This window comes from Bubalus bubalis, chromosome 3, assembly GCF_019923935.1.
Source record: "Bubalus bubalis isolate 160015118507 breed Murrah chromosome 3, NDDB_SH_1, whole genome shotgun sequence".
NCBI classification, from domain to species: domain Eukaryota; kingdom Metazoa; phylum Chordata; class Mammalia; order Artiodactyla; family Bovidae; genus Bubalus; species Bubalus bubalis.
Genome location: NC_059159.1, coordinates 37,458,580 through 37,483,235, shown reverse-complemented (window position 1 = coordinate 37,483,235; position 24,656 = coordinate 37,458,580). Strand labels below are relative to the sequence as shown.

Below are 24,656 nucleotides of genomic sequence, written 5' to 3'. Positions count from 1 at the left end.
GGTGGACCCCCAGAGGAGACTTGAAACTGGTGACTGGACGCAGAAGAGCCTCAGAGTTTAGACTTTGCCCTGAGGACCATGGGAGCATCCCCAGAAAGACTGCAGCAGAGAGCAATGGAGGCAGAGAGGTGTTATAGGCAGAATATAAAGTTGGAGGTTGGGGAAGTTGTTGGAAGGGGACTCCAGCCAGGCAATTACAACACCAAGGGTGAGCTGCTAAGGAGCTGATCCAGGAAAGTGGGCTGGGATGAGGAAAAGAGGGCCAGGGTGGAGGAATGAGTGATTGGGCAGGGGATCAAGAGGGGAAGGAGCCTGGGATGTTGTCTCTGACTTGGGTAGCAGAGTGGATGGCAGTGCCAAGTGGATGACAGGGGAACACAGACTCAGAAGTAGGTTCGGGGAGGAAGCAGCATGTCATTCTCAGCTGTGCTGTCTGAGGTCCTGGGAGGTGCCCAGGGCAACTGGGTTTGGGGCACAGATGTTCAAAGGACAGACATAGGTGTACAAGTGGTTGAGACAGATTTAGTTGTTGATGCCTTGTGAGAAGAAGGTATCCACTGACCCAGGGGAGTGCAGGGAGCATTAAGAAGCCAGATCAAGGGACTTTCCTGGTTGTCCAGTGGTTAAGAATCTGTGCTACCATTGCAGCGGGCACGGGTTTGATTCCTGGTCGGGGACCTAAGATCCCTTATGCCACGCGGCCAAAAGGAAAAAAAAAAAAAGACTGGTAACAGTGGAAGGTGATATGGAAAAAGCCAGATCGACCCGGAAGGAATAGTAACACTGAAAGCAAAGTCCTCCGCTGATGGAGGCACCACCATCCAAAGTCTAGGAGCAAGCCTAAGAGGCAACCTAGTATTTTCACAAATTCTTGCTTCTGCAGACATATCTGAGAGGGGAGGCCTGAGTTTTCATAGTAATTTATCTCAATGTAGGCTTTTAAACCTCCATTTATCATTGTCACTGACAACACTTGGATTAATCTGTTGCTCAGCATCTTTGTCCCGGCTGAGAATCCCAGAAGGATAAAAAGAAATTGATATACATAAAGGACTGAATTTCAATTAATGCAAGCCCGTGCTAATTTTCCAACACATAACCCAGAAACATTCACATTCATTACAATTTTGCCGTTGCCGAGCCTCGAGGGAAAATACGCCCACTGATTTATTTATTTATTCTGGCGTGGAATTCATCATCAAGGGCATCACAGAAGGAGTGGGAGCCAGCCGGACTCCTCACCCCACCCCCAGTGGTCTGCAGTCTGCTGAGGAATGGAGTACAGTTCCAGAATTTGCTGGAAGTTTCTCGAGGGCTTTCCACAATTCTTCAGCAGCTTCAAGTTTAGGTCCTGGATGGCTTCCTGAAGAAAGGGGACCTGGGGAACTGGAGATGAAAGTGAACTCTGGAACTGAAATGGACTCAGGGGCCTGCCTGTTGTTGTTCAGTCGCTCAGTCATGCCCTACTCTTTGCGACCCCATGGACTGCTGCATGCCAGGCTTCCCTGTCCATCACCAACTCCTGGAGTTTACTCAAACTCATGTCCATTGAGTTGGTGATGCCATCCAATCATCTCATTGAGTCAGAGATACCATCTAACCATCTTATCCTCTGTCGTCCCCTTCTCCTCCTGCCCTCAATCTTTTCCAGCTTCAGGGTCTTTTGCAATGAGTCAGCTCTTCCAATCAAGTGGCCAAAGTATTGGCACTTCAGCTCCATCATCAGTCCTTCCAATGACTATTCAGGGCTGATTTCCTTTAGGATTGACTGGTTTGATCTCCGGGGACTCTCAAAAGTCTTCTCTTGCACCACAGTTCGAAAGCATCAATTCTTCAGCGCTCAGCCTTCTTTATGGTCCAACCTTCACATCCATATATGACTACTGGAAAAACCATAGCTTTGACTATACAGACCTTTGTTGGCAAAGTAATGTCTCTGCTTTTTAATATACTGTCTAGGTTTGTCATAGCTTTTCTTCCAAGGAGCAAGTGTCTTTTAATTTCATGGCTGCAGTCACCATCCACAATGATTTTGGAGCCCAATGAAATAAAGTCTTTCACTATTTCCATTGTTTCCCCATCTATATGCCATGAAATGATGGGACTGGATGCCTGCCTATGCCACAGACCTGTTTCTTAACTCCTGGTGGGTAAGGGTGGAGCTCAGTGGAGGGGTGAAGTATATTGGCTTTTTTTGGAGGTAGGAGGTCCTGATCCCTGGAGGCTTTAATTCTAATGAAGGAGATAAACCAAAATATATGTGTTAGTTGCTCGGTTGTGTCCAACTCTTTGTGACCCCGTGGACTGTCGCCCACTAGGCTCCTTTATCCATGGGATTTCTTGGGCAAGAATACTGGAGAGGGTTGCCATTTCCTCCTCCAGGGCATCTTCCCAACACAGGAATTGAACCCTGGGTCTCCTGCATTGCAGGCAGATTCTTTACTGGCTGAGCCACCAGGAAATCCCTCCAAAATATGGAAAGAGGGCAACATACTAAAGAGCTGAAAAGAGTTTCCCACCCACCCTTCCCAGACCCTGTCACACGCTGATCCAAATTGCCTAACCTGCCACACACTTGCCCACCTCTGAGCCTTGGCTCGAGCAGTTGCATTGGCCAGGAGTGCTCTTTTGCCATAGTCTTGTCAGACTCTTCCTCATTTGCCAAGACTTAGCTCAGCTCCTTTTCTGAGATGCTGTCTCTAATCGCTATACTCGGAGCCACTTTTTTGTTTCCAGCTCAGTCCATAGGTTGCCAGTTCCTTGAGGGCAGAGACAACTCTGCCCCCAGCAGTCCCACTGTCAGTGTCTTAGAGGTGCCCTGCCGAGGGCCAGAGGAAGCTATCGTCAGGTAGGCACCCTGCCCAACAGCTGAGCTGCGTGTCTGAGGGAGGAAGGGCTGCCTGCTCTTTGTCTTCAAGCACCTTGGCAAATATTGCCCTTAAGAGGCTGTGTCTGCCCATAGGGGCAGCTTTTTCTTTTTTTAATGAATAATTTTATTTACATATTTTTGGCTGTGCTGGGTCTTAGTTACTGTGTGGGCTTTTCTCTAGATGTGGCAAGCGGGGGCTACTCTCTGATTGTGGTGCTCAGGCTTCTCATTGCAGTGGCTTCTCTTGTTGCAAAGCATGGGCTCTAGGGTGCATCCATCAACTTCAGTGTGGCTCCTGGGCTCTAGAGCGCAGGCTTAGTAGTTGTGCATGGGCTTAGTTGCTCCGAAGCATGTGGGATCTTACTGGATCAGGGATTGAACCCTTGTCTCCTGCATTGCCAGGTGAACACTTTACCACTAAGCCACCAGGGAAGCCCCAGGGCAGCTTTTTCTAATCTGTCCTTTTTTCCAGTTGACAAAAGCACCCTGCCTTTGCCTGCCCTAGGTTGACTCAGCCGGGAACATTTGCTCACCCTCACCCTGGAAGGTGTTCTGGGGTTCAGACAGCTGTCTTCAAGACCAGGGCATTCCTGCCAAACCCAGATGCAGGCACTTTCAACCAGCTCATTAGGATTCCCTGTCCTGTCCAGGGCTCCCCAGCTGACTGGCAGGAGCAAGGCTCTGTTTAAATTGGCTTGGCCCAGATATAGGGAAGAATCAGAAAGCTCACACCATGAGGCTCTCAGTTTGCCCCCTAACATCTAAGTAGAGGAGCACACTTCTTTAGTCACATCTGTGGATCCAGTTCCAGCCCAATCACTGGCCTGGCCCTGCCCATGAATCACAGCTTGTGTATGCTTTGTCTTCCTCTGGGTCCCCCCTCTACCAGGAGGGCACCCCTTTCCCCTTTCCATCTGGGGCTATTGGCCCCTTTGCAGAAGAGCCATCTCTGGTATTTTCCTTCTAGAATTAAGGGAGCTGTGTTCTGTGTTTGGTTCTGAATTTATAAAGGTGACTAAGGGATGATACAGAGAGGTCAATGCCATCTGGGGATATATGTGTGGAATGAATAAAAAGATGTAACTGAGCCTCCGATTTCTTGTCTGTAAAACGGGGCCAACAGTGACCACATCTCAAGATCATTGGAAATAAACGAGTTGTTAGGTGGCAGGGTAGCTAGCACAGCTCCAGTCTCTGAATGGGCCATCGGCAGATGACCCTCCTACCCCCTTGCTGGCCATCTAAGAGAACAAAAGCTTTGAGGAACCCGGTCTTGGATGTCTGGGCTCAGTTACATGGAGCTCTGCTGCTGTGATCGCTTGCCAGCCATTCAAACAAAGAGCGTTGCCTTCTCCCCCGCCCCCAGCAATGACATTCAACAGGTGCAGCTCTGTTTGCCGACAGCAGTTCAGGGTGTACCAGCAACACTCTGCACCAGAGGAACACATTGTCTGCGTCTGAAGCCAAGCACGAGCTGGGGCTTCTGAACACATCTTTACACAGAGAGTGTGCGGTAATTAGTATAATTATTAGGGGTTAATGAAGCCGGGAACAGCACATCAAGTGCACATTTAAACAGAGCCTTTTTAGAAAGTGGGTGGAGAAGTTTGCCTGTTCCACTTTCTCCTTTTTTTTTTTTTTTTGGAATTGAGATTTCAGGGTTGGAACTAAACATGGGGGAAAATACACTCTCTGGCATCGCCCCCAACCCACCATAACCTTCAATCTCCAGATGGCTGTTAACAGCATGTGAGGGCGAACCCAGAGTGGTCAAGACCTTCTCACCATTCCTATCTGGTCAGTGACCAAGGCTGCTAATTTCACCACATTAGCTTCCTTTGACTTGACCTCCCCATCTCACTTCCCCGAGCAAGGTGAGGTGCCCTCAGTCTCCTTGATGACAACACCTATTCCTAATTGCCACCCTCTTGCCAGGTCCCCTGGAGAAGAAAATGGCAAACCACTCCAGTATTCTTGCCTGGGAAATCCCATGGACAGAGGAGCCTGGAGGGCTATAGTCCATGGGGTCACAGAGTCCAACACGACTTAGCAACCAAACAGCAACAACACCCCCGCTTGCTTCTTCATGGTCACTATTTTGCTTAGGCTGCTTCTACAGGTCTAAAGGTGAAGATTCATGTGAAAGAGTTGTACTTAGGAAGTTCTCCCAGGGGAAAAAGAGTGTCACGCAGAAGTGAGATCAGGAGAAAGGGAAGAAGACCAAGTCCTACAGAGGGTGAGTCAGCTCAGTCTAGCAGCTGATTGCAGGTCACACCTCAAAATCAAGGTGAGGGAGCTGGGGTGTTTATATCCCAACACCCACCATCAAAGGTTAGGCCATGGTTCCTGAGCTGTGCCAAGGAACCCAGGGTATCTTGGGATATTTTAATTTTGAAGACAACGGAGCTATAGCTGTTAGACACCACACTTGATTTAGTTCACGATTTCAATGTTAGATTGCCCTACATTCTTTGGGATGACGTCAGATCTTTGTGAAACTGGCTCTTAGGTGAATCTGTGGCAACTGTGATAAGAAGCAAGTACCGTGGGAAAATTAATGTGGGAAAGGAAATGAGGATCATGTCCAATCTGATTCTAACAATTGAAAAGTTGTGCAGTACCCAGCAAGCATGAATGTCGTTTTAATATGAAATGGTGGTTATTGATGAGTGAAACAAAAATATTATTTTTTTATTTGAACTTGTATACATTGAATTTTTTTGTTGTTTTTTAGTTATTACAGTGTTGTGTTGGCTTCTGCCATGCACCAATCAGCCATAGTTATACACATACCTCCTTCCTCTGGAGCCTCCCTCCCCTCCCCGATCCCACCCCTTGAGGTCATCACAGAGTGCCAGACTGGGCTCCCTCTGCTACATAGCAACTTCTCACCAGCTATCCATTTTACATTGTATCTTTAAACAGCTGCTAAATCGTTAGGATATAAATACTTGTTGTCTGGATCTCACAGAACTGTTAGGTCGATCTTCTGGCCTTGGAGTAAGTGCTGTGAAAAAAAATTACTGAGACATCAAGGGCTCCATGAACTGTGCAGAACCTCTGGGTTAAGGGGCTGCTCCAGGGAGGATATAAATTTCCAGGCCCTTTTGGCTCTCTGGGCCGCAGGCAAAGGGGCCTGGAGCATCCCCGAGGGCAGCCCTCCAGCAGAGACAGGTGTGGGCTGATGGGATGCAGGCACTGGAGGAGCCAGTGAGTGTGAAAACTGATACAGGGACCTGAGCAGATAAGAGCAGGTCTGGGCTCTGCCTCATGGGTGTTTCTCAAGCTGTAATGTGCACACAAATCACCTGGGGATCTTGTTATATGCAGATTCTGGTTCAGGAGTTCTGGGGTGGTATTGTTCCCCCCGGTAATGCTCCAGATATTGGAATATTGCATGAAATATCATGATGGACATTGCCTCCAAATATAGAAGGAGCACTGCCTTAGATGTGGGGACATACTCTTACCCAGAGGCTGGTGCTGAGTGATGATCAGTTTCAGTGGCTCCCTGGTGGGCAGGGAGCAAGTGCTGCTGCCGAACTCGACTCTGGCTGGGAGACATTGTTTCCCACTCCCTGGCTCCCCGCCAGATCAAGTCCACGGTCTACTGCCCTTTTCACCCATGGCAACCAATTGCACAGCGAGATGAACCAGGCACCCTGCCCACGTTCTTCCTGAGGGCTGCTCACTCTTTCATGCTTCAGCCTCCATACCACACATCCATGGAGGGGACCAAGGACAGAAGAGGGGTGACAATGGGTTTCTGCATCAGAAGGATCTGGGTTTGATCCTGGCTAAACCTCTGAATTAATCCTGTAGGTAGATTTTTTTTTATGGGGGATAATTACTTGACAATGTTTTGTTGGTTTCTGCCATACAACAGCGTGAATCAGCCTTGTGTGATGTATGTATGTGAAGTCTCTCAGTCGTGTCCGACTCTTTGCAACCCCATGGACTGTAGCCTACCAGGCTCCTCTGTCCATTGGATTCTCCAGGCAAGAATACTGGAGTGGGTTGCCATTTCCTTCTCCAGGGGATCTTCCCAACCCAGGGATTGAACCCTGGTCTCCTGCATTGCGGGCAGATGCTTTAACTTCTGAGCCACCAGGGAATCAGCCTTAAGTATACATATATGTCCCCTCCTTCTTAAACCTCCCACCCATTCCCCACCCCATCCTATCCCTCTCGGTTGTCACAGAGCTCCTTGTGTCCCTTCCATATATAAAATAGATAGCTAATGGGAAGTTGCTGTAAGACACAGGGAGCTCTGTCACAACCTGTTTCTGGAGAAGGCAATGGCACCCCACTCCAGTATTCTTGCCTGGAAAATCCCATGGACAGAGGAGCCTGGTTGGCTGCAGTCCATGGGGTCGCTAAGAGTTGGGCACGACTGAGCGACTTTACTTTCACTTTTCACTTTCATGCGTTGGAGAAGGAAATGGCAACCCCTTCCAGTGTTCTTGCCTGGAGAATCCCAGGGACAGAGGAGCCTAGTGGGCTGCCGTCTATGGGGTCGCACAGAGTCGGACACGATTGAAGCGACTTAGCAGCAGCAGTGGATGTTTCAATGCTACTCTCTCAATTTGTGGCTCAGACAGTAGAGAATCTGCCTGCAATGCAGGAGACCCAGGTTTGATTCCTGGGTCAGGAAGATCTGCTGGAGAAGGAACTAGCTACCCACTCCAGTATTCTTGCCTGGAAAATCCAATGGATAGAGGAGCCTGGTGAGCTACAGTATGGGTTCACAAAGAGTCTGACACAACTGAGCAATTAACAGTTCATCCCACCCTCTTCTCCCCCTGCTATATCCACAAGACTGCTCTCTATGTCTGCATCATTCTATCATTGTTTCAATTCCTCTATTCCTGCCACTAAAACTATGCATCCATGCCCTTTGCAATGAAACCTTGAGCAAGCTCCCAGTAGAAGAGGTGGAACAGATTTCCTTTTCCCATGATGTGGGGCTTGGCCAGGATGCTTTGTTTTCTCAACAGGTTGTTGTGTCTTTGCATGTCTTGTCTCGGCATGTTGCTTTGCTACCATTGCCATGAGGGGTGTGTACTGTGGGTGACCACAGATCCTGGGAGAATGAGGAGATTCTGAAAACAGACCAACCCACAACCTGGAGCCAAGCCCAGCAGAGCCGCAGCTGTCAGAGAAGAAAATGCTTGTTGATTGAGTTTTGGGGTTATTTGTTTCATAGCATGATTGTCACAATAGTTGACTAATGGGCTATGGGACCTTTGGCTGGTTACTTATGTTTATAATCTCTGTGGGATGCAGTTTCCTCCGCTATTAAAAAAAAAAAAATGGGCAAACACTTGCCCTGTGTGGTGTTTTACTGGGCTATGACATGAATAAAGCACAGAGCATAGTGCCTGATCCTTAGAAGGGTCTGGATAAACAGTGATTTTAAAAAGAGGGCAGGGTCATTCTATAAGAGCTTGGTTCAACAAAAGGGTATCAAGTGCCCACTGCTGATGGCTCCATGGGGGCTGGGCACCATGGGGGATGGATTTGAAGTCCTGTTTTTATTACATGACTCACCTAGTCTTTGATGGATCTTCGGCCAGGTTAGGGATGGGGCCAAGAGGAGTCTGAAATCTCCTGTAGATCTCAAACTTCACACCTAATCATTAAAGCTACATCTTGCCTTCTTGACCGCCGGTTGACTTTTTCTTTTATGAGTATCTTGGCAACTTTCCCGACTTCCTGTGGCTTCAGCTAGAGAGCAGTTGTGACATTTCATCTATACAGCGGTTCCTGACCTTTTTGGCATCAGGGACTGGTTTTGTGGAAGACAACTTTTCTATGGACCTGGGGAGGGGACGGTTTGAGGAGGAGGAGGAGGGGGTGACAGAGGATGAGATGGCTAGATGACATCACCGACTCAATGGACATGAGTTTGAGCAAACTCCAGGAGATAGTGAAGGACAAGGAAGCCTGGCATGCTGCAGTCCATAGGGTCACAAAGAGTCAGGCACGACCAGGGGACTGAACAACAAAGCACATTGCATTTATTGTCCACTTTATTTCTATTATTATTACATTGTGATGTATATGAAATAATTATACAACTCATCATAATGCAGAATCAGATCAGCAGGCATTAGATTCTCCTAAGGAGCGTGTAACCTAGATCCCTCACATGCACAATTCACAGTAGGGTTCAAGCTCTTAGGAGAATCTAATGTCACGGCTGATATGACAGGTGATGCAAGAGATGGAGAGAGGCTGTAAATACAGATGAAGCTTCTTTTGCTTGCCAGTCACTCACTTCCTGCTGTGCGACCTGGTTTATAACCATCCACAGACCAGTCCATAACCTGGGGATTGGGGACCTCTGCTCCATAAGACCCTAGTAACAGCAGGAATTCCACATGTATCATCGTATCACAGACCCAGTGTGGTCTCCAGATCTCCGGAATGCCCCTCTCCCTTTCCTGCTGGGGCATCCCTCTAGATCCTTACTGCTTTGCCAGGAGTTGGGGCTCTGCTCCTGAGATGTCCCACAATGAGCCCTGCTCCTGGGAAATTCAGTTGTTCTGTGTGCAGCTCAGTTCAAGAGCTTCTGTGGTGCTCTCGCTGGTGCACTGGGGCCCTTGGTTGTTCTTGGAATGCTTCCATGCTGGGGGTTCCTAGAAAGCTTCTGGGGTGGGAGTCAGTGCTGACAGAACTCTTGGCCTCCTGGCAGGTCTGGGATTGGCTTTGGCCATAAGGCCACAGGCCGAGACAGGTCAGAGGGGGCTGAGAGGAGCCTGATCAGGGGTCAGGGAAGAGGTCTACGTAGTGGCTGGATAATTAGCCCAGGGATTTGGGAGGTGGGATGCTAAATGAAGGTGTGGGGGACTGGGGGACAGACCTTCTGTGTCCCAGAGGACATGGTTTACCCCTGAAGGAAAATTGCATTTCCTGTTCCCTGCTCAGACTATGAAACTCATATATGCTCATTTTAGGAAGTTAAAATAATATAAAAAATATGTATAGAAAAACAGGCCAGTAAAAGTTACCCCTAAATGACCACAGTTAACATTTGGGTGGATATGGTTCCAGGCTAACCTTTCTTTATTCGTGTGTTTGTGTGAAACTTTGCTATCTACAGCCCCAACTGCTTTCTAAGGGCAGTGGGTTTTGTTTAGTGAAAGGCTCATTCTGAGCTGCCTCTTAATGGGTTTGGATACTTGCAAGGGTGGCCTAGATATGAATTTGAGGGTGGGGGCAGTAAAGACCGAACTGCTCTGCTTCCTAAAGTGAGGAGAGCTTGGCGCTCCCAGGACCCATCAAGAGCTAGAGAGAGCGATGGAGCTGAAAATAGAAAAATAAAGGAGCAAAGCCCAACCCAGCAGGAGGCTGGAGCGAGCCCTGAGTCTGGGAGTAGCCAAGGTGCTTTTGAAAAACAGGGACACCTTATAACTGAATTTCAGTTGCTGGCTTTGTTGCTATGAAAAGCCTTCTAGGAGCTTCTATGAGTCTTAGCTACATACATGGTTCTCATGAGATTGATTGGAGGGGAGGGGGGACATTCAGAAGGGGGTTCAATCCACATCTGAGTTCTCATGCTTTGGAACCAAAACTGGGACATGGGACAATAAGACAATCCCAGCCTTGAGCTAATTCAGCAGAAGAATGAGGTAGGAGTGGGGAGGGAGTGATGGAGAATCCCTGTGTGACCATATGAACACACATCCTTCACAAATTCACAGACATACTGGCATCAGGGCTTCTCCAGTCTGTGGCTGGGTGTTCCAGCCAACTTTCTCTAGATGTGAAGCTGTAGGCTGGCCCTAGACATCTGGGATATATATTTATGTTTATAGGTTTTCTTTAAATGGGATTATTTTTGCACTTGCTGTTTTGCGTCTTTTCAAACTCAGTCCTGTGTCTTATGCATCATGGCTTGTCAATAAGTATATAACTCATTCTTTGGAATGTCCAGAGGGTAAATTATTGGAGAGAAACTAGCAGTATGTGTAGCCACCCCCTTATTGATCGGCATTTAGGTGATTTCCAATACTTCTGTGATAACACTCCTCAATTTACATCTTTACACATCCATTGCAGTGGCTACTTGAAAAAAATGGTCTCAGGTTAAAATACCAAAAAACATATCCTATTGTTGATTTTTTTCCATTTTACTAAGAATCAGTTATCTGAAGGCCTTACTGGTGAACCCAGATGATCTCTGCAGGTTGCAGAAGGTGGTGGTTGATGTTAGTAAATGACCTGGTTCATTAAGCTGGTGATGGTACAACAGCCTCTCAGAGACAATGCTTCTTACCCCAGAAGAGTCAAAGGAACGCAGAACAGTCATTTCCCTGACTTTTTTTTTTTTAAGCTTTATTTATTTGGCTGCACCGGGTCTTAGTTGCAGCACATGGGATCTAGTTTCTTGACCAGGGATTGAACCCAGGCCCTCTGCATTGGGAGTGCAGAGTCTTAGCCACTGGACCACCAGGGAAGTCCCCCTCCCCCTGCCTTTGACATTGGAACTGGGCTCATCTGGGTCTTCAGCACACTCTCACTTCACAACTCTGACCTGTGGCTACTGCTGAGAAGAGGACAAAGTCTACTGAGGGAAATGGATTTTGTGTCCCTGAGAATCTAATCAATTCAGGCAAGAAATCACTGTTTGTTTCCATTGTCAATTGCGGGGAATACCAGAGAGGGAAGCCTCCTTAGAGATTATTCAATCTGTCTTCATTTTACAGATGGGAAAACTGAGGCCCATAATCATGCCATTTGCAAGAAAATAATAAAAGCTAAAGTTATACTTAGTGTTTTATATATATTTTAAGTCTAGAATGTAATAACAACCCTGGGAGGTAGGGATATTTTTATTCCCATTTTTTTTAAGTTGCAAAAACTGGGAAAGCAAGAGAAAAGGAACCTAAATCCTGGCAGTCTGGAGGGAGAGTTTGCACAGAAAGTCACTGGGGGATGGCTGTCCCCTAGAACTGAGTGGAGGGAGAGGAGCCAAGGTCTCAGACCCCAGTTCTCTGCTTTGTCCTGTCATTAGGCGGATCTCGGGCAGTGCGATACCTGGAGGGGCTCGAGGGGACCTACCTCTCTGTCCAAGTGTCTGTCTGTCACATCTGTGATCCCAGGTGGACGTTCGGGGTGGACTGTACAAATGAATAATTCAATAAAAGTGAATAATTTCCATGGCAACCTTGCCAGCACGTGACCTGCTTCTCTGCCTCCGAGGGCCAGCTTCACCCTAATAAAGAGACACATTTGTCAGACTACACAGGGCGAGCTGGGATAAGGCTTTCTTCTAAGGGAGCCGAAATGAAACTAGGTCGGCTGCTGGCAGCAAGGCCAGGGCTTGTAGGAGCCTTGTTTAAACATACTGTCAGCAGGTCCAGGGTTGGTGGAAGGCCCAGGGTGCCTGCTTGCCCTGGTAGGAGAAGGACTGACCAGTCTTTCCAGACAGTGATCAGTTGCTTCAGTCGTGTCCAACTCTTTGCAATCCCATGGACTGTAGCCCACCTGGTTCCTCTGTCCATGGGATTCTCCAGGCAAGAATGCTGGAGTGGGTTGTAATTTCCTTCCCTAGGGGGTCTTCCAGACCCAGGGATCAAACCTGAGTCTCTTATATCTGCATTGGCAGACATGTTCTTTATCACTAGCGCCACCTGGGAAGCCCTTTCTGGCTGGGGAGGAGTGTGAGGATCAGTTTTGGAAAATTCCTGAATCTGGGACAAAGAAAGTGCAAAGCCCTCTGTTCCACAATTTCCAAAAGACACCGAGGCACTAGGGTGCAGAGCCCCTTCAATATTCCTTTGTGATGATAAAAGGAAATGGAGACTGGAAAATTGCCTCCTAGAACTTTACCTAGCTGGTGACGAAGCTTGAACTCAGACCCAAGGAGGTGGTCTTTCTATTGTGATCCCGATGCTCTTGATAAGCTGACCCACTAGCACACGACATTGGAAGCTGAACTCCTGAAGTGCAGGGGCCTGGTCCACACCATTTACTTTCTCTGCCAGGTTTCCTATTTAAATCAAGAAATGTACATTTATGGGCTGGATTAGGTTGGGAGACCATTGGATCACATCTAGGCTCAGCATGGGAGAGGGGTTGGTATTGAGTCTGGAGTGAAAGCACTTTGGGGGCAGAGTTGAGGGATTAGCCTGAGATGAGCTCAAACTCAGACCTCTTGAGTCCAAGGCCCGACCCTTTTCTCTACATCTTTATTAGGCTTTTATATAGAAGAGGAGGTCTTTTGGTTTTCTGAGATCCAATTTCCAATGTGGCAGGTGGCTCCTCCACACCAACAAGACCCTACTGGTGTCTGAGAATTCAACTCAATTCACACACTATGGAAATGGAGGTTGAATCACATCCCATAGGTTAAGGGCTCAGCATGTTAAGAGCTTATTTCTACAGGACTGCCAGTCCCCATCCTCACCCCTCTGCCAGCTTCAGACACACAAGTCCAGACTGTTATCTGTGCTTCTGACTAACTGGCTATAAATCCAAGATTCCCATGACCTACTAACCTCGGGTTTGATTGATTTGCTAGAGCGGCTCACAGAACTCGAAGAAACATTTTACTTACTAGAGCACCGGCTTATGATAAAAGGCTATAACTCAGGAACACCAGACAGAAGAGAGGACTGGGCAATGTGTGGGAAAGGATGTGGAGTGGAGCGTCAATGCCCTCTCTGGGCATCGCTCTCCCCAGGATGCCGCAATGTCCATCAACCTAGAAGCTCCAGAATTTTTCCTTTTGGGTTTTTACAGAGGCACAATTGATTAAATCATTGGCCATTGGTGATTGATTCAACCTCCACCCTCTCTCCCCTCCCAGGAGGTCAGCAGGTGAGACTCTAAATAGATGGTTGGTTGCCTTGGCAACCAGCCTGCATCCTTAGGTGAGTTCCAAAAGCCACTCCATTAACATAACAAAAGAAACCTTGATCACTCGCCTCACTTAGGAAACTCCAAGCAGAGTTCTGGGGCTCTGAGCCAGGAAATGTGGATGAAGACCGAATACATATGAGAAATGCACTTCGGTCATCGAAATGACCAAATATATATATTTCTTGTAAATCACAATTTATAAAGGGAAGGATCCTGGGAACCACCCTCATGGAGGGGTTCCCACTTCAGCCTTTGGACGACAGCCACGGGAGACTAAAATGAAGTGACAATCGGCGGGTGCAGTCTCTCTTTTTCCAATTCAGCTACGTCTGCCAGCAGCAAATATCATCATTTCAGGCCGTGGGAGAACTGCTGCTTTTGGGAGCCTTTGTCACATCAATGTAAATCTCTCACAGTTTCCTTCTGCCCTGGAAAGACGTTGCTTTAAATTACGTTACACACCGGCTTCCCCCTTCAGCCTGAGCGCGTATGTTTTATTTGACAGAGGCCCCCAGATGCTCTGATCTGATCAGGGGCCTTTGCAGACATTAGGCATAGATGTTTTCCTCTCGTATCCCTTTGTGGGTCAGCTCCCAGACTGGGATAATAATAATAATAGTGCAAATAGTAATAACTGAAATTGACCAAATGCTGACTCTGTGCCCAGCATTCTACTAATCTTTTTATATCAAGTATTTCATTCCATGCCTATAATCACTATGTGAGGCTGATATTATTATTATCCCCATTTTATAGGTGTGGAAATAAAAGCTCAGAAGAGTTCAGTGATAGAGCCAGAGTTCCAGGGTGGGCTCGCCATCACCAAAGGTCCATTTGCTTAATGTACTGCCTCTCTTTCTCTGGGGCCTGGGAGTCTCGGAGCCCTTCGCTGAGGGTCACCTGCCTGATAGCCCCGCAGCAATCTCAGGCCTTAAGACCAGACCTGTATCCAAAACCCAGCTGCAGGCATTGGGTGCTCCTCAAGAGACACAAGTTGGAAAGGCAGTTGTTCTCAGCCAAAGGTGATTTTGCCTCCCAGACCTGGCAAGGAGACAATTTTTGCTTTTACGACTTGGGGCAAGGGCATGCTATGGCACTCTGGTGGGATGAGGCCAAGGAAGCTGCTCAAACCCTGCAGTGCAAAGGACAGCCCTGACAACATTCGTGGATTCCCCAATGTCAGTAGTCCTGCACTTGGGGAGCCCTGGCCTGGGGCAGGCATGGAGACAGAGTCTGTGATTAGGGAAACAGGGGCAACCAAATGGTCTGCAGACAGTTTTAACAGGAGTTTCCTGGTGCTCCCTGTGTTCTAGGCAGGGCTCTGAGTACTTTTCATAGGTCCATTCGCCCACTCCTTTCACTTTCAAAGCAACTCTGAGAGGAAAGTTGTTTAAATTTTTATTTATTTGTGGCTGTGCTGGGTCTTTGCTGCTGCCTGGGCTTTTCTCTACTTGCAGTGAGCAGGGGCTGCTCCCTAGTTGCAGGGCACAGGCTTCTCATTGCAGTGGCTTCTCTAGCTGCAGACTCGAGGCACACGGGCTTCCGCACGTGGGCGCAACAGTTTCAGCTCGGAGGCTCTAGAACACCGGCTCGGTAGTTGTGGCACACAGGCTTCATTTCTTCAGGGCATGTAGGATCTTCCAGCATCAGGGGTCAAACCCATGCCTCCTGCATTAGCAGGCAAGTTCTTTTCCACTGAGCCAGCAGGGAAGCCCCGGAAACGGTTATTTTAGCATACCTATTTGTCTCTTTCAGCTTCAGGTGTCTCTAGGTGTTCCTTGATTGTGGCTGCATCACTCCAATGTCTGCTGCTGTTTTCCATGAACTCACCCTCTGTGTATTTGTGTCTCCTCTTCTGTCTCTTGTAAGAACACTTACCACTGGATTTAGGGATAATCCAGGATGATCTCATGTTGAGATCCTTAATTTAATTACATCTGCCAGGACCCCTTTTCCCCTCCAGTAAGTTTACATTCGGGGCTTCCCCGATGGCTCAGCAGTAAAGAATCCACCTTCAATGCAGGAGTCTAGGGTTTGATTCCCTTGAGGAGGGCACTCCAGTATTCTTGCCTAGAGAATCCCATGGACAGAGGAGTCTGGCGGGCTACAGTCCATGGGGTCGCAAACAGTCAGACATGACTGAAACAGCTGAGCACGCACACAAGGTTACAGTCACAGGTTCTGGAGGTCAGGACACAGACACATCTTTTTAGGGTCACTATTCAACCCGCTACAGATCTGATGCTTACATCATCAAAAGGGAATATAAATGTTAAAGCACCAAGCCCTGGAGATAGTGAATCTTAGATGACTCTAGGAGGCCAGGGACTTGATGTGTGCTCAGGACTTGGTGAGTATCTGTGGAAGAAATTGCAGGAATGGTACAGCTATGCTCTGTCCTGTGGAAGTGGCAGAATTCCTCCTGATGTATTCATTGCTTTGGGCCCTGGTTATTTCATTCTGTTTGTGGTCTGTTGCATCAGGCTGAGTGTCTGAGGTTAGAACTGTGGTTTTTTCATCTTTGCCTTGGCCCGGCCTTCTACCTACTCACGTCTGCCCCAGGCCAGCTCCTCCCAATCCTGTGAGTGGTTCCAGGACCCCAGAGGAGGCACACGAACTCCCCTGAGTTCAGAGTCACCTCACCTGCCTGAAGGCAACTCAGAGCACCTGAGTCCATCCTCCTGGAAGGAACTGGTTCCCCTGTACCATCATCACCACATGGAGACGCTTAGGATGGGGCCCCGTGGAGAGAGACCTTTATAATAGGGGTCTCAGTGGAAGAATAAGGGGGAAGAATGAGATGGGGAAGAAAAGCAGCCATCTTGGCATCTCCCTCTTGATGGGACAGGAGGCATCATCTGTCCCATGAGGTCCAGGAGAAGGAAAAGATTTGGAGAAGAAATGAGATGACCTTAGTGTGGGACATCCAGAGGGACATCCTGGGGGACACTTGGTCCCCTAGACCACTGGAATGTGAGACTGGACTTAGAAAATGAAGTCAAGGATGGCATGAGAGTGGAGAAGTCAGCAGCCTAGAATGATGGTGAGGCTGTGGAATGGAGGCAACGGAGAAGAGAAAGAGTTTAGAGAAAGGAGCAAAAAGCTCTGAAATAGCAGTTTGGTGAGTGATTAGGCTTAGGGTGCCTGGGGAGAAAAGGGAGCTGGTGGAGAAAACAGGCAACTCATGAAGAGACCCAGGAAGGGGACCAGTCATCAGTGACCCAGAATCCAAAAGCAATAGAGGCATGAGGGTGCATGAGGGTGGAAAAAAGATACCTAGGCTTGCTAGGAGACGTTGGGAACAAGATGGAGACAGTCATCTTAGTGCAGAGGTGGGGTTGGAACTAAGGTTTCAAGGAGTTGAGGAAATGCTGTGAGAGGAAGTGTTGGCAGTGAGGGTAGAGATTCTGCAGGATGGTATGGCAGGTGGGTCATAAACGCTCCCTTTGGGATGGAGGGAATCTGAGTGTGATGGCCGCTGGGAGGAGGCCGCCAGGGTGAGGGCTAGCGTAGGGGTGGGAGTAGAGTGAGGATAATGAGGGGAGAAGATAGTAGAGCAGGCAGGAGGGCAGGGGGCCAAGGAAGTGCCAAGGAAGGGGCTAGACACACTGTGGGCATGGGGATATCAAACAATACCTATCAAAGTGTCAAGGGCTTTGGGGTCAGGAAGGTCATCTCTAAGAACATTGCCAGGCCGTGGCTGGGAGGTGGACATGTTAGTGGGGCAGTGAGAGGTCTGATCAGCCAGTGGCCTGGTAGTTTGAGGACTGTCCCCAGCAAAGCTGTGTCACTGAGGTGTGGTCCAGAGGAGACAGACCGTCAAGAGTCTGCACAGTGTAGGGAATGAGGTTCTCAGAGTAATCGATTGAGAGTGTCAGGCTTTGGGTATCCCCAGTCCCCAGGAAGCAGCAGACACAAGCAGGTCTTAGACTCCAGGATCCCAGCCTCTGAATTCTCTGAAAGACTGAGGGTGGGAGACCCAGAGTGAAAAGAAATGGAGGGTTAGGAAAACTAAGCTGAATACTTCAGATGAGTCCTCCCAAATTATTCTCATTGCCTTTCTGCCCAGGAGAAGGGAAAGGTGAGTCTGTGAGCGACCAAACAGCACAGCTGGGTTCATGCCCAAGGAAGTCAGAACCTAAAGCTCAGGCTCACTCCCCACACTGCACTGCCTCTGGGTCACAGAGGCTCCAGCTAAGAGAGCATGTCAGCAATGCCTAGTGACCTGTAATGAAGTGATGTTTAAATAAAGGTGAGTTCTCCATGCCTGGACAAGTTTGACTTCCTACTCAGATGAACATATGATAAATGAGCTCATCTCACTTTTACCTTTGAGCCTCTGGTTTCCAAGGACCAATCGGCTTGGAGGAAAGAGAGACAGCATAGTCCTTTGTCTTTACTTTTTTTTTTTTTTTTTTTAAGTGTAGGGTTTTGTTCTATTTTGTTTCTTTTTGGCTGCACTGAGTCTTCATTGTTGGATGCAGGCTTTCTGTAGTTGCAGCGAGCAGGGACTACTCTCTAGTTGCAGCGCACAGGCTTCTCGTTGTGTTGACTTCTCTTGTTTCAGAGCATAGGCTTCAGGCGCGGCTCCAGGAGTTGTGGTGCATGAACTTAGTTGCCCCGTGGCATGTGTGATCTTCCTGGACCAGGAATCAAACCAAGTCCCCTGCATTGGCAGGCAGATTCTTAACCACTGATCACCAGGGCAACCCACTGTTTTTAAATCAGGAGGCAGACCTCCTTGGAACATGCTTGGCCTGGCCTGATGGTGGCCCCCACCTCTCCTGGCCTGAGTGCCTGATGGACCCAGGAAGATGAAGATGAAGCCTGACTTTCAGACAGAGCAGCCATGAGGAAGCAGCCTGTTTCCGAGGGGATATATGGCATTAAACAATAGTGCCTCATCTCCTAGTCACATTACCTCACCCCAGGGGGTGTTTCCCGCCCATTATCACATGGCGTGGTTGGCTGGATCTCCATTTGTCACAGCAAACATCAGGCATATGGTAATGGTCCTGTAAAACATGCCCTGTTGGGTCTTAATGTCTATTTAATGACACCTGCTATGCTGCTATGAAGGCTCCCATAACTGAACTCGTAATGGGAGATGAGGGGATATTAGATTTTGGAGAAGGAGAGTTCTCTGAATGACAGGCTGCCTCTCCCTGGGAGGTTGATGCCCTGCTAGGACGGTTGGGGGTGGCTGGTATGGAATCACAGGGCTTAAGCAGGAGGGTTTCTAGGAGATAAGCTGGCACAAAGCCCTCTTTGTTCTAACTGGAAGACAGGGAAGCTGAGGCCGGGAGCCAGGAGGGCAGAAACAATTCCTACGGGGACACATGGACTATCAAGCTTGATTTATAGTCAAGTTCTTCTCAATCATTGATCTAGGTTCAAAGTGAAGTGAAGTCACTCAGTCCTGCTTGACTCTTTGCAACCCCATAGACTGTAGCCTACCAGGCTCCTCTGTCCATGGGATTTTCCAGGCAAGAGTAATGGAGTGGGTTGCTATTTCCTTCTTCAGGGGATCTTCCCAACCCAGGGATCGAACCCAGGTCTCCCACATTGCAGACAGACACTTTACTGTCTGAGCCACCAAGGAAGACCATGATCTGGGTTCAAAGTGAATCCCAACTGTTCCATTTCTTATTTGGGGAAAGCTGGAAAAATGGAAGCTGGTTTGAGTAGGAAATATCAAGGGAGGGGGATTTATTTCTCACCTTCCCAAGAGTTGGAAATCTTACATCCTCTTCCTTCCTTCCCTTCTTTTCTGCTCCCCCCAACTCTGTCTCTCTCTCCCTCCCTCTGTTGCTCTTTCTACATCTCCTGGCCTCAGTGCTCATCCTCAGGTAGGGAGAGGCAGAGGGTGTCCTAGACAAAAGAAGGTTTTGAACAGGAAAGTAGAGAGAGATTTCCCTTCTCTTCCATATCAAAATCTTACCCTGGGAATGTTGGCAGTTCTCAGAACACTTAGATCCCTATTCCATTCATTCATTCATTCACCATAAATTGGGCTCAAAGGTGAGATGCTTATTATGCCAGACAGTATTTTCCAAAGATGACTGTACCAATGGCTTCTGTAATGAGGCCTCATCAAGAGCTGTAGCCTAATTCCCTACTCGTTGAATATCTACTGGCATACGACTCACTTGTAACAACTAGGATGTGGTTGGCCATGATGTTGCATGATTTGTGAGGCCATATGTGGGCTTCCCTGGTGGCTCAGATGGTAAAGAATCTGCCTGCAATGTGGGAGACCCAGGTTTGCTCCCTGGGTTGGCAAGATCCCCTGGAGGAGGGCATGGAAACCCACCCCAGTATTCTTGCCTGGAGAATCCCCATGGACAGAGGAACCTGGCAGGCTACAGTCTGTGGGGTCTCAAAGAGTTGGATATGACTGAGCGACTAAGCATAGCAGCATGCATCTTCCTCCTGTTCTCTTAGGATACTCTCCCCGGGGGAAACCAGCCACCTTGGAGAGTGACATACAGACCCTCCAGTCAACAGCACCATCTGAGCCCCCAGACCACAGCCGGTATGAACCGCCCACCATGGGAGGGGACCATCTTGGACTTTCCAGTTTAGTCACGCCTTCACAGGACTGTAGCTCCAGCTGTTACCTGACTGCAAACTGCCTGAGAGACTCCAAGCAAAAACTTCCCAGCTGAGCCCTTCTGGAATTTTTGACCCACAAAATTGTGAGTAAAATAAAATGATTTTTGTGAGCCTCTAGGTTTGGGAATATTTATAACATAGTCAATGGAAAACTTTCAAGGATGAATGAAATTCAGCCCTCATGCTTGACAGATTCACAAGTTTATTAGAGATTGGAGACTCTGTAATCACTGTCCCAACTATGGCATGGTAGGTGCTTTAACACAGCTGTACACATTGGGATTTGCCAGGCAGTCAGGAAGGAGGGGGGCTTCCAAGGTGGCTCAGTGGTAGAAAATCTGCCTGCCAATTCAGGAGACACAAGAGACACAGGTTTGATCCCTGGGTTGGGAAGATCCCCTGGAGGAGGGCATGGCAACATTTTCATATTAAAGCCAACAAGAATATATTACAAAATGAAAATGCAAAAACTATATGATTTTTTTAAGGATTGAATTAGAAAAGTTCAAATAAAATTTCTAGCTTTTCAGGTCTTGCCAAAGTCTCCAGGGAGGTTACAGCCTGTTTCAGCGCCCTTTGATTGAGACTTTGAGAAACTCTGTGTAGGTGAGGGGTTGCTCTCAAGAGGTTTTCATCTGGGGTGTGATATAACCAAACCCATTTAGAAAGATTTCTCTGGAAACTGCTGTGGAAGGTGGTCTGGGCAAGACTGAAAGCAGGGATCCTGTTGAGAGCCTGTTGGGATGCCCTAAGTAGAGGCTTCTTGAACGCAAGGACAGTGGGGATGAGAAGAGGGGTCTACTTGAAAAGACCTTTCAGACTTACAGTTGACAGCACTCTTACCAAAGTTTTCAGTTCTGGCTGGGATGTCTCTTTCTCCAGGAATTTTAACATCCAGTCTGGATTAGAGGCCCTCCTAAGTGGTCTGACAGCTCCCTGTGTTCTCTGAGTGACCCAGATTTTTTTTTTTGGCTGTGTGCACGTGTGGCATGGGGGATCTTTAGCTCCCCCACCTGGGATTAAACCCACACCCACGGCATTGGGATCATGAAGTCTTAACCCCTGGACCCCCAGGGAAAAGCTGACAAGTGGTCTGACAGCACCACGCCACCGTCACACGGTGTGGTCATAACATTAATAAGACTAATGGCATTTACCGAATGCTTCCCATATGCCAGGCATGTTGTTTTCAGTTAGGAATTTATTCACCTGTGTAGAACAGACACCACCCCCCTCAAAGAGTGGCTTAAGCAAGCAAGTGCCTTAAGCGAGAACTATTCCTCCCACGGTGAGTCTGGAAGTAAGTATATAGAATAGAGTTGACGCGGGTGTCCAAAGAAATCATTTGAAAGTCAAATTCCTTCCAGTTTTCTGTTCCACCATCCCAAGTGTGTGGTTTCATCTTCATGGTCTCAAGGTAGTGGTTGGATGTTCCACATGTGTGTTTCTGACAAGAAGATGAATGAAAAGTATATCCCGTGAAATGTTGTCCTTTTATTGGGTCTTGCCCTCGACAAGACTTCTATCTATTTGTCACGGGCCAGAACTGAAGCAACTGCCACCATAGCTGCAAGGGAGGCTGAATATTTTGGCAGGATACATTGCCATTCCAACAAAATTAGGGTTCTCTTGGTAAAAAAAAACAGGGGGAGGATAATGGATATTGAGTAGGCAACTGGTTGTGTCTGCTGTAACATATACTAACTTAATTCTCACAATTCCATGATGCAATTTTTGTAATTTTATTGTTTTTGATTATGAATGCTATTAGTTTTGAAGTTTTATGGATGAATAAATTGAGGGACTGGGAAGTTAGGTGAATTTTTTAAAAGATGGAGGAGCTGGAAATGGCATGTTTAACTATCTGTGATCTCCTTGGAGGGAGTTTCACAGGTGGCTCAGTGGTAAAGAATGCACCTGCAAACACAAGGATATGCAGGAGACTTGGGCTTGGTCCCCGGAGTTGGAAGATCCCTTGAAGAAGTAAGTGGCAGTGTTCTTGGCTGGAGGAATCCTATGGACAGAAGAGCCTGGCGGTCTACAGTCCATGGGGTTGCAGAGTCCGACAAGACTGAGTGACTGAGTGTGCATGCAAATCTGTATGAGACCATAAGTAACCTGAGGGTGTGACCATGTATTTATTCTTTAACTTGCATTGCTATATCTCCATCACTTGACAGAGTATTAATTGGCTTAAAGACTGACTGGATGCTTTACAGACAACCTGATAGAAGTCTCTACTCATTTCTTAGCTGGCTTCCCTGTTTTCTGTTTCATGACAACAGAAAGCAAGATCAGAAGGAAACTCTAACCTGGCCTGCCTTCCTCAAGGCCAAGGTCATCTTGGATTTGATTGTGAAGAGTAAGGTATGCCGACTGCCAGCCCATGCTTAGCTGAGCACACCAGGACTTAACAAGATCTGAATTGTTTCAAGGAGTGTTTTTAACAAGTTGTAAGTGTATTTCACCAAGTACCATTGCTGTATATAATTGATGCAGCTGATGGAAAGCAGTCATGATCCTGTGAATCATTTCTGTCTGTTTACAAGTACATCTCTCTCCCTGTCTCCCAGAAGGATGTGCAAAACAAACTTTAAAGGAAAATGTATGCTATTGACATATGGTAAGACTGGCTCATGTGATATGTGAAAAAGAAAAAGGCAAATTCATAATTACTATAGATTTTACTTTTTAAAATGCCCACAGATAATTGCTTTTAAGTATAAACAAGGGCATTTGCAAGAATGATTATTTTATCTCCACTTGGTTTGCTTTAAGAAATATGGCTAACACCTTGGGATGTAATTATTTGCTTTCACATCTTTCTCTCTCAATTCAAGAAGTATTAATAGAAAGCACCTCATTCCAATTTATGGCCACCCTTACTTGCCCCCCATTGCCCTTGCTAAGGCTTAGCACAAGTCTTCATTTATTGAATGTATGAACAAAATGCATAAAGGAATAAACCTGGAAGAAAAACTAAAAACTTTAATAGGGAAGCATTTCTTGCTTGTAGTGATTGAAGTGGTCTAACAGCTTGTATGGCAGTTGGACTTAGGGAATGAGAGTAGAGGACTTGAACTAGCAAGGTTGTATCAGTCAGTTATTGCTATAGTCATTCTGCATAACAAACCACCCCCTCAAACTCAGTGGCTTAAACTATTAGTGATTGTTTTCACAGTCTTGGATCTGCAAGTTGATTATAGTATGGTTTAATCTAGGTGGGCTCAGCTCCAACCTACAGGATAGACTCAGGTCTTTTTCCACTTGTTTTTTTTTCTGGGGCCCAGTCATAAGTGGCAGCATCTGCCTGGTACACAATCTTCTCAAGTGGATCACTGAAGTATAAAAGAACCAAACTCATTGCACAAGAAAACTTCAAGCCTCTGATTGCTTCCCAAATACTAACATCTTATTGACAAGTCATATGGTCCACCCAAAAGTCAAGGAGTGAGGAATAACATGAGGCCATAGAAAGGGTGGGCAAGTAAAATTTATTAGGAAGCAGTGAAGCTTTAGAACCAAAAATGCAGACTACCATGAAGGAAGTCACAGGAGTATAGAGGAGAACAGATAAACGGGATGATAGACAGAAAGAATAAATAGAAGGTGGGGGCAGATGGGATGTAAGTGGGAAGAGGCAGGGGAAATCTAAGATACATCTAGGTTACCAAACCAAGACTTTAGTCCCCTGAAAAGATAAGAAGCACTACTGTAGGCTGGAAATTCCTGAACTCAGGACACTTCCTAAGGCATCTCAAAGGCCTTCCAACGTAATGATGTTATCGTGGCATAAAACTTATTCTGTAATATTGTAATTTCCTAAGAGGTCTTAAGTCTATTGATGAGAATAGAGAACAAAAAGCAAAGTTGGAGGTAAGATGGTGGGCATGTAGCTAACCCACCCAGTATCACCTGTGGGACTCCTTCCCCAGCCGATCAACTCCCCTCTCACCTACCTGCCCCATGGCTTCTGCTCCCCTCTGGGCCCCACTCTTCTGACATGACTCGCACCAGCTCATCCGTCATTTTCTCCATGCTAAATCCAATGGACACCTGCCACCTCTCCTTTTAATTCTCTCTACCGTGGAACACTGTCGACAACTCCCATCTTGAAATTCCCATTCCCTGGGATTCTTCTTTGTGATTTCCATTTGCAGCACCCTCCTATCTCCCTGAACAATTTTTTCTCACTGTCTTTTTTTTTCCCTGGCTCTTTTGAATTTCCAAGGAGGGAAATGTTGGCAACGGAGATAGGGAAGAGAAGTAGATGGCAGTAAATGGTCCAAAAATCTTTTGCCTT

General features: G+C 47.3%; 1 non-coding gene across 1 annotated transcript; it reads right to left on the bottom strand.

Moving 5' to 3' along the window:
* Positions 1-11,257: 11,257 nt before the first annotated feature.
* Positions 11,258-11,330, bottom strand: TRNAG-CCC. Its single transcript has one exon. It is a non-coding gene; the product is annotated as a tRNA-Gly (tRNA).
* Between the last annotated feature and the right edge of the window lie 13,326 nt (positions 11,331-24,656).